Source organism: Lathyrus oleraceus, chromosome 1 (genome assembly GCF_024323335.1).
Source record: "Lathyrus oleraceus cultivar Zhongwan6 chromosome 1, CAAS_Psat_ZW6_1.0, whole genome shotgun sequence".
NCBI classification, from domain to species: domain Eukaryota; kingdom Viridiplantae; phylum Streptophyta; class Magnoliopsida; order Fabales; family Fabaceae; genus Lathyrus; species Lathyrus oleraceus.
In genome coordinates this window covers 441722686-441737447 of record NC_066579.1, presented here as the reverse complement: position 1 = coordinate 441737447, position 14762 = coordinate 441722686, and the positions used below count along the sequence as shown (strand labels likewise).

Here is a 14762-nt window from a genome sequence, read left to right as displayed (position 1 = left end):
GAATCGATTAGCAGCAAATGGGGTTGAGATTGAGTATGCAACACCACTTATTGTTAATGGAGAAATTGAAGTACTTAATGAAGAATAAGATGTAGCATCAGAAAAAGAATTTTGGGCAAACACTCTCATCATGTATGTGCTAGGAGGAGATTTATCTATGAATGCAGTAACAAGATTTATGATAAATGTCTAGAATATTTAATATACAAGAAGCATATGCTACTACATGAATGAACAAATATAATATACAATAAGCTTATGCTACTACATGAATGGACAAATGATTTTACTCTAAAAGAAGACGTGCTCAGGGTCCTTCCTATCTAGGTGACCTTCCCTTAATTGCCATTTATATATTGGGGAGAGAAAATCATAGGGAAGATAGCAAGCGCAATTGGAAATCCGCTAATGATGTATGAGTGCACAACCAAGAAATTGAGGGTGTGATATGCAACGGTTCTCATTGAAGTCGATGTTACGAATGAACCAAAAGAACACATAACAATAAGAGATCCTAAATGAGGGAAGAAGATACAACCAGTGGAATATGAGTGGCGACCTTCTTTCTGCACTAAATGTAACAAGGTGGGACATGAATGTAAATAAAGGGAACATGATAAAGAGAAGAACCATGAGAAAGACAAAAAAATCTGGGCACCTAAAATGGGGACTACCAGAGAAGTAGAAGACAAGAGAGATAACCCTGAGAACTTGAAACAAAAGAAGAATGAAGAGGAGGAACCAAGATGGACAACTGTGAAAACTACAAGCAAAGGAAAATGGCCAAAAGGGAATGAGGATGTCATAAACTGCACCAATGTCTTTGAAGCCCCCAGGATAGGAGAATGCTCTACCTCCAATGAAGACCGTACCATGATGATTAGCTGGAATATTAGAGGAATCAATAAAAGAGCAAGATGCAATGGGATTGATGCCTACATAAAGAATAAAAAGGTATCTTGCATTGCTCTCATAGAAACTACATTAAAAATGAATAATGATGCAAGCTCCTTTTAATAAGCTTCAAACTTTGCCAAGGTAGCATATAGGTCATCTTGCATGATTGTCTTTACCTCACACACAAAACACAAAGAAGAACACTTTAGTATCATTGCACTAGATAAACAAATTAAACAAAACTAAACTAAAAAGAAAAAGAAATAGAAAATTAAAATTAAAAAGAAACAACAATAAAATATTTACAAATGAAAATATTTACAATTGAAAACAAAAATAAAGAAAAACTAAACGTTGCACAAACATCGCCTTGTTGAAATTATCAACAACCCCCAGCAACGGAGTCAAAAACTTGATGACTTCTCGACAAGTGTACCGACAATGTCGTAGTAATAAAAAGATCGAATCTACAGGGACTGCCTTCAAGCAAGACAAAATGTGTGCAATGTATAAAAACTAGTAAAAAGGGGTGGGTTTTTGAGTTTTAGTGCAAAAAGTAAATAAGCGATTAAATAGAATCACGAAAGTGGCCAGATTGTGTTTTAGAATCTCCTATTCCTATATTGTTGATATTTGATGCCTTGTATGAGTTATCTAATCACTATAACCCCAAGGAAAAATAACAAAATCATTATAGCCTAACCCTAACGAAATAACTCACTAACCACTACTCGGAACTTTCTATGCCTAGTCCGCCAGCGTAAGAAGTGTTAGCTGGAACACTAACTTCTTCTAAGATCTTATGTTGTCTGGAAAATGCTTATCTAGTACTCATGCCTTGAATTGCTCCAAGTATTTATGGATGTTCAAGGCAGCCATCAGATTTGAAGCACTCAGTCACCATCTAGTTGTTGGACCTCTGAACATTTAAGTAGTACAAACAACTTTGTCTTCTTCAGTACACGGCGTCACCTCAAATATCCATTCAATACTGGTAAGCCTATCATGAACTTTGATAGGATCTAGGTCTCCTTGAAACACTATAGAGTTCATTTGGTAAACTCACGAAAACGCCTATTTCCTGCATTTTGCTGGGGAGGTTGATGGTTACCTTGCATTTATTGCACATCTGCATCATAAAGTTTGGTTATTGTTACTGCATTTGCAGTTGATGATGTTGATTCATTTGCACCATATGCTCCCAATGGTCATCCTGAGTCCTCATTCCTTGATTCTCACCCACATCTTGGTTACGATTTGCTCTTGACTTTCCCTGTCTTCTTGGTTGCTCAACCATGAAATTTCATGTCATACACATAGATATACAATTGGTCAGGCCTAACACTAGGTAATATAAATTAATCTCTCATAATGGAAACACACACGCATAAGTGGTCAAATTGAATTATCAAAATTCTCTATTTCTATTTGGTTGATGAAACACATTAATAAACATGCGCTAGGACCGACTCTACCACTATGTCCAATTCCTTGGCGTGTACTTCACTAATCTAGGCGTCAGCTCCTCGATTCATCAAACAAATTGTTCCATCAGATTATACAACAAAACATGTTAATCCTTAAGTCACAATTCCTACCCTAACCAATTAGCGAACTCAACAATTAAAATAGTTCAGATAAATAGCCCTCGCGTCACTAGTCACTACTTATCAATACCGATTTGAATGCTTGTAACACTCAAAAAGTAATGAGACAAACAATAACTGAAAAATAACAATAAGTCAGAACAATAACATTAACATCGTCCGATCATATGTCCCAATCGACAAAAATAGGTTCATCATCAAATTTGACTTAACCTAGAGGAATCTAGCTATTCATGTTGAAATTAACCAATGTCAATAGTTTAGATTCGAAGAGCATGAAAAATCATTGAAGAAAAAGCTCTTCAATGGCCTCCAAAATCACTCTAAAACGTCATTTTCTCCTCTTGGTAGTCAAACCCTTCTTCTCTCTCTACTAACTTACTCGTGCTTTTGAGGGCACAAGCATTAACATAAAATTTTATATTTTTAGGCTTAAAAGAAAAAGCTCTTCAATGGCCTCCAAAATCACTCTAAAACGTCACTTTCTCCTCTTGGTAGTCAAACCCTTTTTCTCTCTCTTCTAACTTACTCGGGCTTTTAAGGGCAGAAGCATTAACATAAAATTTTGTATTTTTAGGCTTAAAAGATTGTGTTGTGCCCACGGGCTTTCCCCACCCTATTTGTCACCCGTAGTAATCATGATGCTATAACCAGTTTGTAAGAGTAGTAGAAGTTTGTTATTCTCTCTTCTTCCATTGTTTGTAATCAATTGATTACTACACTTTATAAACACTAATTTCATTGTTTGATAAACCGATGTGGGACTTTTTTGGTTCTCTATTTCTCTTTTCTTTTCAAAATTCGAAGTCTTATTTTAAAGTTCTATGTCATATCATGTAAAATTTATTTTGAACAATCCAGAAAATATGATGCAAATGTCATCAAAATTAAGGAACCAAAATAGTTGATTTTGTAATAGGAAAATCAATAGTTTAAAATACTCAATCTAGAAGGACCAAAAGTGCATTTAAGCCTAGTTATAAAGTGTTCAACCTCCATTTTTTTAAGCAATGTGGAACTTAGAACTCACAATTGCTTACCAACACAACTCATATTTGTTTATCAATAATCTCTCATTTAAGTTGTAAGTCCATTCACTATACTCTCACTAAAAAAAGCTCTTTTATCCACAATGCTTGTACCGTCATTGACATACACCTTCCCTCCTCATTATCCAACAATTATATCTATGAATATTTTTTCAATGGAAGAATTAAAAATTGAAAAAAGATTTTGAGATGAATATATCACATTTTCATCTCAATATCTTAAATTACTTCTTCCATTTTTATTTAATATATTCAAGATTTTTTATAGATATAAATTTGACTTTTTTAAATTATACATTTAAAAATATTTATTTTATTATTAATAAATTATAAAGGATTTAATTTTTAGTTAAAATAATAAAAATAAAAATGGAAGAAGAGATGATGAAATGATAAGAAATGGATGGAAGAAGTAATATAGTTAAAATGGTAAGAATAGAAATTGAAAGAAGTAATTTAAGATTTTGTGATGAAAATGTGACATATTCTTTTTTTTAGTTATAAAAGATTTATTTGCTGTTTCTCACAACACTCTCTATGACTTTCAAAAAAATGTATGATTGTAATGCAACACCTTCTCATAAGCATGATTATTGATACAAATTCTAAACTATGATTGTAATGCAACGCGTATGATTGTATTTTTCAATTTATTTCAATAAGTTGTCCAAGTTTATGAAAATAGTTTAGAATTAGTAAAGCGTTTAATTAAGTTAATAATCAAAAGATAATCTTTGTGTGGCTAGTGTTGATAGGCCAAACGTGAGTTAATTTTCTTTTTAAATAATATATAAATGAGATAACGTCTAATACCATAACATTTTAGAAGAAAATTGATTAGTCTTTATGATTTTATTTATACGCAATTTTCCAAATAATTTATTGACAAATTTATAGATATTTATTGGTTTTTTTTCTTCAAAAATAGCAACCCTCTAATTCGGAGCAATTTCCAGTACGATTTTTGGTGTGGCAGGGTGAATCCTGGCGCGGCGGTGGAAGGTTCAGGCTACAATCTTTCCGGTGTTGCGGGGTGAATCATGGTGCGGCGGTGGAAAGTTCAGGCTACAATCTTTCCTAGTTTTCAACAGATAACTCAAGCTCTGAGATGATTTAAACTCCTAATCTTTGGATTAGGGACCAGATCGAAACAGTTAGGGGTTGAAACTAGATCGACAAGGAAGAATGGGGCGTGGTTGGCCGAGGAAGAAGGCGATGATTACCCCATCGGTGAGCGTGAGAGTATTTTCAAAACCACCAAGTTCTCATTCAAGCGAAGAAAATATTAGTGTTCGAGATTCTAGCAAAGGATTGGGAGATGATTTATTAAGGCAAAATACAATAGATGCAAACAAACCTCTTTTAGACCCGATTATTGAAGGTAACACGGAGACAACCTTCAAGGTAAGGGAACAGAAGATACCAAAACCATGGGTGGATATTATTAGTGGGAATCGATTAGCAGCAAATGGAGTTGAGGTTGAGTATGCAACAACACTTATTGTTAATGGAGAAATTGAAGTACTTAATGAAGAACAAGATGTAGCATCAGAAAAAGAATTTTGGGAAAACGCTCTCATCATGTATGTGCTAGGAGGAGATTTATCTATGAACGCATTAACAAGATTTATGATGAATTTTTGGAATATACAATATACAATAAGTATATGCTACTACATGAATGGACAAATATAATATACAAAAAGCCTATGCTACTACATGAATGGACAAATGATTTTACTCTAAAAGAAGACGTGCTCAAGGTCCTTCCTATCTGGGTAACCTTCCCTCAATTGCCACATATATATTGGGGAGAGAAAAGCATAGGGAAGATAGCAAGCGCAATTGGAAAGCCGCTAATGACATATGAGTGCACAACCAAGAAATTGAGGGTGTGATATGCAACGATTCTCATTGAAGTTGATGTTACGATTGAACCAAAAGAAAACATAACAATAAGAGATCCTAAAGGAGGGAAGAAGATACAACCAGTGGAATATGAGTGGCGACCTTCTTTCTGCACTATATGTAACAAGGTGGGACATGAATGTAAACAAAGGGAACATAATAAAGAGAAGAACCATGAGAAAGACAAAAAAATATGGGCACCTAAAATGAGGACTACCAGAGAAGTAGAAGACAAGAGAGATAACTTTGAGAACTTGAAAGAAACGGAGAATGAAAAGGAGGAACCAAGTTGGACAACTGTAAAAACTACAAGCAAAGAAAAAGGGCCAAAAGGGAATGAGGATGTCATAAACTGCACCAATGTCTTTGAAGCCCTCAGGACAGGAGAATGCTCTACCTCCAATGAAGATAAAGTACCATGATGATTAGCTGGGATATTAGAGGAATCAATAAAAGAGCAAGATGCAATGAGATTGATGCCTACATAAAGAATATAAAGGTATCTTGCATTGCTCTTATAGAAACTAGAGTAAAAATGAATAATGATGCAAGCTCCTTTGGATAAGCTTAACACTTTGCCAAGGTAGCATAGAGGTCATCTTGCATGATTGTCTTTACCTCACACACAAAACACAAAGAAGAACACATTAGTATCATTGTACTAGATAAACAAATTAAACAAAAATAAACTAAAAAGAAAAAGAAATAGAAAATTAAAATTAAAAAGAAACAAAAATAAAATATTTACAATTGAAAACAAAAATAAAGAAAAACTAAATGTTGCACAAACGTCACCTTGTTCAAATTATCAACAACCCCCAGCAACGGAGCCAAAAACTTGATGACTTCTCGACAAGTGTACCTATAATTTCGCAGTAATAGAAAGACCAAATCCACAGGGACTTCCTTCAAACAAGATAAAATGTGTGCAATGTATAAAAACTAGTAAAAATGGGTGGATTTTTTAGTTTTAGTACAAAAAGTAAATAAGCGATTAAATTGAATCACGAAAGCGGTCAGGTTGTGTTTTAGAATCCCCTATTCCTATATTGTTGATGTTTGATGCCTTGTATGAATGATCTAATCACTATAACCCCAAGGAGAAATAACAAAACTATTATAGCCGAGCCCTAACGAAATAACTCACTAACCACTACTCAGAACTTTCTATCCCTAGTCCGCCATCGTAAGCAGGGTTAGCTGGAACACTAACTCCTTCTAAGCTCTTATGTTGTCTGGAAAATGCTTATCTAGTACTCATACCTTGAATTTCTCCAAGTATTTATGGATGTTCAAGGTAGCCATCAGATTTGAAGCACTCGGCCACCATCTAGTTGTTGGACCTCTGAACATTTAAGTAGTACAAACAACTTTGTCTTCTTCAGTACACAATGTCACCTCAAATATCCGTTCAATACTGGTAAGCCTATCATGAACTTTGAGAGGGTCTAGGTTTCCTTGAAACACTATAGGGTTCATTCGATAAACTCACGAAAACACCTATTTCTGGCATTCTACTAGGGAGGTTGATGGTTACCTTGCATTTATTGCATCATCTGCATCATAAAGTTTGGTTGTTGTTACTGCATTTGCAGTTGATGATGTTGATTCATTTGCGTCATATTCTCCCAATGGTCATCCTGAGTCCTCATTCCTTGATTCTCCCCCACATCTTGGTTACGAGTTGCTCTCGGCCTTCCCTGTCATCTTGGTTGCTCAGCCATGAAATGTCATGTCATACACATAGATATACAATTGATCAGGCCTAATACTAGGTAATATAAATTAATCTCTCATAATGGAAACACACACACACGCAAGAAGATATTTAACTTTTGATGTTTCACGGTTGGCTCGAGGATCGACATGCTATGATACTAATTGTAACAATCCAATTGAATATGTGGCAAGAATCACATAATTAAGTTGTTAAATTATGGTACATAAACAAAATACAATAGTAAAAGAGTTAAATAATTATATAAGGTCTGCATGCAATACATGGTATGCCTAAAATAGTAAAACATGTAGGACACAATATCACCAAAATAACATAAACAATATAAAACAACTAAGGTAAATCCTCTAAAAAGTATCAACATACCATATTTCCTTTGTCCTTAGCTTTCGACTGCTCACCTTTAAAAGTTATGATAACATTAGGGGTGAGAATAAATTATCTCAGTTGAGTTCTCCTATATTAGGAGTCCTCTCGGCAATAGGATTTTACTTAATTATTATTCTAAGATTCCGCATCTTAACCATTTTATTTCACGCAATACATAATGCAAAAGAATTTGCAATCGCATTATTAATCACATAAGTCCTGAATCATTGAGATTTATAAAAATATATGCTACCATCAAGGAATGGTGTTCCAGGTTTACATGCCTACTTAACTTTGGGGTTGCCACCCTTAAGGTTTGGTCTTACGGGTTTATATGCCTTCCTAATTTTAGGCGCGTATTCTCTAAAATAATGGTCTTTCGGGTTTACCTTCCTACCTAATTTTGGGTCTGCTACCCTCAAGGTATGATCTTACATTTACCTACCTTCCTCCTTTTGGGACGCACTCAAGTTAGTCAAATACTAGAACGTTACCCTCAAGGTTAACTCTTCCGGTTTATCTGACATCCTACTTGTGGGCCTGCTACCCTCAAGGAGTGGTCATCTGAGTTTATCTACCATCCTACTTTTGGGGCTGCTACCCTCAAGGAATGGTATTCCTTGTTATCTACCTTCCTACTTTTAGGGATATTACCCTCAAGAAATGTTATATCGGATTTATCCACCTACCTACTTTTGGGACTTAAGACGCCAAACTTATCTCGATTTGTACCACATGATATTTCTATGTGGTAAGATCCAAACATTTCTTATTGGTCATTGGAAGGGAGAAATTGTCCCAAAAATCTCAAAACAATGCCAAAACAGATCTGACCCTGCCAGGATAATGGTTTGGTCGTCATAGGTCATGAAGGTCATCACCCGATGACACCCAACAGGGTCACCTGTCAGCCACTGCTGACAGTCGTCACATGGAAGGGTCATATGTCAGCTAATGTTGAAGGTTGTCAATATGACCACGCCCGCCATTTGAGCTTCGGAGCATGACAGTCAGCCCGTACCAAGGGTGACGGCCGTCATCGCTCCTCTTTCTCGTTTTCTTCTGTAGAAACGCAGATACAGTCCCAAACACAACACCAAGACCTACTTTAATGTATCCAACAGACATAACAACAAATATACATGTTATAAATAAGAAATCTCACAACAACACAACAAACACATCATTAATTTTCAAAAACAAGCATGAAATGAGCAAGTTCTAAACATGTTTTTCACAAATTAGCGAGAACTCTTATGAAAACCCCTATTTTCTCCAAGTATGCATTAGTCCCAAAAATCAATTTTGAACCAACTAATCTAAGAACCTGAAAAACGAAATTAAGATGAAGGATGTTGATTTGATGATCCTCTAAGACCTTGGTTGCATGCAAACTTCCTCTTCTCTCTCTCTCTCTCTCTCTCTCTCTCTCTCTCTCTCTCTCTCTCTCTCTCTCTCTCTCTCTCTCTCTCTCTCTCTCTCTCTCTCTCTCTCTCTCTCTCTCTCTCTCTCTCTCTCTCTCTCTCTCTCTCTCTCTCTCTCTCTCTAGTCTCACTTTGTGATTTTTTTTGAAACAAAGGAGAAAATGAGAGAAACATAGTGAAAGCTAGCAAAATGGTCCCTTATAGGGAAAAGACTAAGTTGCCTTCCAAAAATCTGAAAATTCCAACCATTCCCTTAGTTCAAAAATTCCTCTAATTACTCATACTTGTATCAATGTTTACTAATATAAACTTATTAGGCATGGTGAGATGAAAAATGAGTTGTTACAGAGGCCTTCCAATCGATTGGAGCAAGGTGTCAATCAATTGATACATTACTTTTGGCCCAAGAAGTTTTTCTTTCTTGTGTCACCCTTTAGCCTATAAATATAGGTCATTCCCTTTACATTTACACATCCAGAATTGTGAGCACTCTATCTCACACCTCACTTTCTCTCTAAAAGTATTTTTTAACTTTCTCTCACTTAAATTTAGTTGTAGCGCTTCGAGGAAGTTCTTGTGTTTGGTGAGGTTTCTTTGTAATTCTGGAAGGGCATTATTGTAAATTCACCAAGGAACATTTTACCTTAGTTGAAAAATTTATTCATAAGGGATGGTTTGTTTGGGATCGAAGCTAAACCCTTTAAAAGTTTTAGTTTTGGGATTTAGATTCTAAGTCGTTGTTTCAGTTCGGATGCTCAACCTATTAAAAAGCTTTCCTCGGTTCGAGATCATCCTTTTTAAAATATCAACTTGGTTAGTGGTTATGCTAGTAAAAACTGTGCTATTATTCGTAAGCTCAGCAGGTTAAAAGCTTGTTTTGGTTTGAGATAAGCCCGATATAAAATCTTATGGGATAGCATGTTCAAAGCCCCGGTTTGGTTCGTGAGATCAACCCGGTTTAAAATCTCACATTGGTTCGAGATAAGTCCATGTAAAATCTCGGTTTATCTTTGGGATAATCACATCAAGTTGCTGTTTGGAAAGAAGACTAAATGGTTCAATCCGTCGTTTCGAAGGAAGACTAGTCGCTTCTCTCCTATGTTCGTTGATTGGTTAGAAGTTAGCCTAAAACTTCATTTTTCTTTGTATAAGGGATTTGAGAGTTCAACCTACTAAAAGCTATTACGGTTTATTGGATATTCTCAAGATCAAATCTTGGGGAAAGGATTAAGTCACCTCATTTTGGTTGAACCTCTATAATTCCTGATGTTACTTCTCTTACCCTTGACTTTTTATATTATGTTTATTTATCTTTAGTCTACTAATTTTCTAAAACGTTTTCAAAATATTTTTAAACTTTGAAAATAATTGTAACATTTTTTCAAACTATCATTTTTCTGAAATTCAGAATTCACCTCTCCCTCTTGTGTGTGGAGTCACATGTCTAATAAACATCACTTTCTTCCCACTTATGGTATCCTCATCTATGTCTGCGAGTAGACATAAAATAATTCCAATTGACTTTGTTAACAACAATCATTGTTTCAAGTAAAGTTGAAACCAGATTGTCCATGTTCTTCCGCCATTGACCGCTGGAGACATAAATGTAGTGAGGGTGCAAGAGCATGAGAAACAAAATATGCAGGAGAATAAGGCATTGACAAGATGAAGGTAGGAAGTTAACATAAGAAAGATTGTATTTATATTGTTGTATAGTTAGCATTGTATTGATATTTTTTGTAGGGTTATAATAGTACTTACACTTTTGTATGTTATGTTACACTGTGTTCATGATAAGTTATGTTAAGTTATATTTATGTTATGGTATTGTGATGTTAATTTTCATATAACGTCAAAAACACCGGATTTTTAAAAATTCAATCACACCCATGCGCTTGCTGAGTATTCTAAAAATCTGGATTTACACAAAATTATAAACTTACCAGATTTTTTAAAAATTAGGTAAAAAAACTTCATAGTTTTATACTGACTTTTTTTTTAAAATGCGGATAAAATCATCCTATAATGAATTATATTTGATTTTCTTTAAAATATGGTATAATTGCATAAACTTAATATCGACAATTGCAAAAATTTGATAAAATGCAGGTTTAAAGTCGAAAATTCGGCATTTTAGAAAAATATTTGATAAAAACTCATAAATTGAATAAAAAACAAAAATTAATTGTAAAAATGTAATATTTTAAATCAAATATTCGAGCAAATAATTTTTTTTGGCATTTTAGAAAAAAAATCGATAAAAACTCATAAGTTGAATAGAAAACAAAAATTAATTGTAAAAATCTAGTATTTTAAATCAAATATCCGAACATATACGTAATGTCATGAAAAAATCCAAAAAATCGTGATTATTATAATTTGTAAAGGCTTAAATAGTCATTTGGTCCCCTTAAGTTAGTGAGTTTTTGAATTTGATCCCCGTACTTTTTTTATTTTAGTTCTTATATCTTATTTTTGTGTTGGTTTTAGTTTCTAAAGGTAAAATCTGCAGAAAAATCCGAAAGAAAATCCGCAGGAAACCTACGAATTTTGACTTTAGGGACTAAAACCAACATAAAATGTGAGATATAGAACTCAGATAAAAAAAATTACAGGAAACAAAATCAAAAACTCGCTAGAGATCAACAAACTATTTTAACCGTTTGTAAATTATAATAAATTCGTTGTGTATATGGGGTACCAGCAGGACCAACCTAAAGTATGTCAGGTAAATTCCTCAAATAGTTCAATCCAAATGAGCCCAAATTTTCAAATTCAAATTCTCAATTGACTCCTTAAAATACGAAAATATATTTTAAAATTATTAAATATACACTAAGATGAGAAACTTTACTCATAAATAATTGGAGGTATAAAAAAACTACCTATTAATTTATTTTTTTAAAGTGTATGTATAACTTTTAAATTTTATTTTTAAACATTTGATTAATTTAAATTAATTTGTTAATAAATGGTCTGGAATGTGTTTATAAGTGGGGGATAATCTTCATCCATACGAACAAGTTTTGTAGGATTGAGTTAGGTTAAACCACAATTTTTAATATTTTTAATATGGTGTCAGGGTTTAAAATCCGGTGAACCATCTACTATGGTTTCCGCTATCGGATCACCCACCATTTATTTCCACGTTCTAGTTGTCTAGTCTTGAACGCGAGAGAATGTGTTAAAAGTACCACGTCGAATAATATATAAATTAAATATGTGGGAACAATCATCACCCTACAAACTGATCTTGTAGGGTTCAATTAGATCGAACCAAATTCTTACATAATTGTTAAGATTTTTTAGTTATAAGAATATTAGAGAAAATACTTTTCTATTCTATTTAGTTTGGTTGCAAATTCAAACATTTGATAAAAATTCAACTAGAGACGAAATATGAATAAATAACATAGTTGTTTTTTCATATTCTAGTCATTTTCTAAATGATGGGGTTAAAACATCATAGATATAGTTTATTCTATTATGATTCTCTTGTGATTACTATCAAATAATAGATTAAAACATAGCTAATAGAAATTTGTTAAAGAGTGAAGTTATTATATATTACAAGAATGTGAATTAAATATCCACGGTTGATATGAAAACTTTTTAAATAAGTTATGTGAGTATTTTTATAAACGTATTTTGAGCTTTGCGGAGGAGGGTAGCTTCCTCATAAGAGCTCTTAAGTAAAGAGTAAAAAAAAAAAGATATGATTTCAAATCATTTCTTTAGAATGGTTATAAGTTATCTCCACTATCAATTATGGAATATGTTACGTTTTGTGATATTTAAGAGTTTAAGTGCAAGCAAGATGTCTACACACATTAACTTGTGCAGCAAGTAATTAACCATATGCTCAGTGTTGGACAAATCCTTGCTTCTAAGAAATATATTTCATGTTATTCAACGCTTTACTTTGATTTTTTCATTTTTATTGCTTTCATGAGAAAATTCTGATGTAATCATATAATCATTGAGAAGAATAAGATGCATTGTTTTTCATACATCAATATCACCGAATTTGCGCTTCATTTTCAAACATGGATGATTTCTTGTTCTTTGCAATCTGAAACCTGCCACCCTGAGACCTATTAGGGGATGCAGATGCAGTGGCCTTGAGTTGGAGTCAAGATAATGAAGAACCATAACCATAACCAATGAGCAAATAATCATAGGTATTGGACCGAAAAACCAGAGAAGCAAGTTTAGTGCGAAATAGAGAGCTCGAAGACCGAGTGACCAAAAATCACCACCTCTTATGACTGCTAATTCAACACTACTAATTGGAACAAAACTATCTGGTATGCTTATCAAATAGTTTGCATGAACAAAGTGTCTTGCTGATTGAATAAAGCATGAAAAAGCAAGGAGAAAGCATGTTAGTAAGCAAATGTACTTGATGGAAATTGTGGTTGCTTTTGTGTCGCCATAGATTAATTGAGTCTGGAAGAAAATATTGGAGTTATTTGCAATCCAAGCTCCAATTAGAGAAGAAAGAGTCAAAGAAACTGAGGCCAAGAATGTTGCCGCTGATGTGTTGGATTGAATGACAGAGAGAGCTGTGCTAACATCCCTATTTTCAGCCTGATCATTCATTGCAAAGTTTAAAAACAAGCTTAAGATAATGGCAATAAGAGGTTTCAACTTTCAAATTAATTATAGGAATGGTCAGGATGATTACTTGCCTGCATAATTCTGTCAACCCATGCTCTTTTGTCATTGTTTTCAAATCCCATGACTGTGGTGTGAGGTCGATGGATGTATCTGTGAAGCAAAAAGAGGTGATAAGCAAACATGATTAGCAATCCACAAGGGACTAAAATCAAATCCAGATACTCCTTATGAAACTTCATCTTCGGTTTCTTCCTTCCTAGGAGTTCTAATTGATCAAGATTTTGGTTATAAAACAAATAACTAAGTGGAGTACGTGATCATCATTCATATTAACATTTAATTTTAGTTGATGGGCCATTGACTTTTAGACTCTTAATTTACCAACCAGTTTCAACTTGATCCAATATAGTTTTGTAGAATTGGCATTATTGATTTGTACAGCTAGATGACTGACGAAACAAAGAAGTTGCTTGAGAGTGGGGGTTGCTTTTCTACCAAGAAACAAGTTTTGTATTACAAATTGTTAAAAGGTAGTAATTGGTATAAGCCAATCTTAATGTACCTGAATAACAGAAAGTCATATAATGTATTAAAAAAAACAGAAAGACCCAAGCACAATGTATGCACAGAATAAAGTATCAACTGAAACAAATGCTGACCCATGCCTCACATGTGAAATGTGGTCCTAATGTGCCATTTGAGCTCAAGGAAATAAGTCCCAACATGGCAGAAGATACACCATTTGGATATCATATTTCAAAAAACTTCCCATTTATGTTGAGCCATTTACATTTCAATTAAATCTAACAAAGGGATCTCTCAAGTTGGCAAGGGACCTGAAAATGCAGGTAACAAAATACTATAAATGTGGGAACACATTAGCAAAACTCTTGCTGTTTTCAGTTGATAAATAATAGGATGGGCTAAACAATCTCAGGATAGTGGCCTACCTAAAGTAAGCAATCACTCAAAACTGATCAAGAAAACTAATTCCTTGCTAGATTGAATAATAGTTAGTTAAATCAATATAATATATTCATCACCTTTAAAGTGGGAGAGTGCATATGGAATTTTCACGGCATTATCCTTAAATGAAACCAGATAATGAACATATGATGTTTCCAAAAATGGCATTTCATACGATGTCAAT

General features: G+C 33.9%; 1 pseudogene; it reads right to left on the bottom strand.

The window, feature by feature from the left end:
• Positions 1-12882: 12882 nt before the first annotated feature.
• Positions 12883-14282, bottom strand: LOC127081539 (uncharacterized; annotated as a pseudogene).
• Positions 14283-14762: the final 480 nt, after the last annotated feature.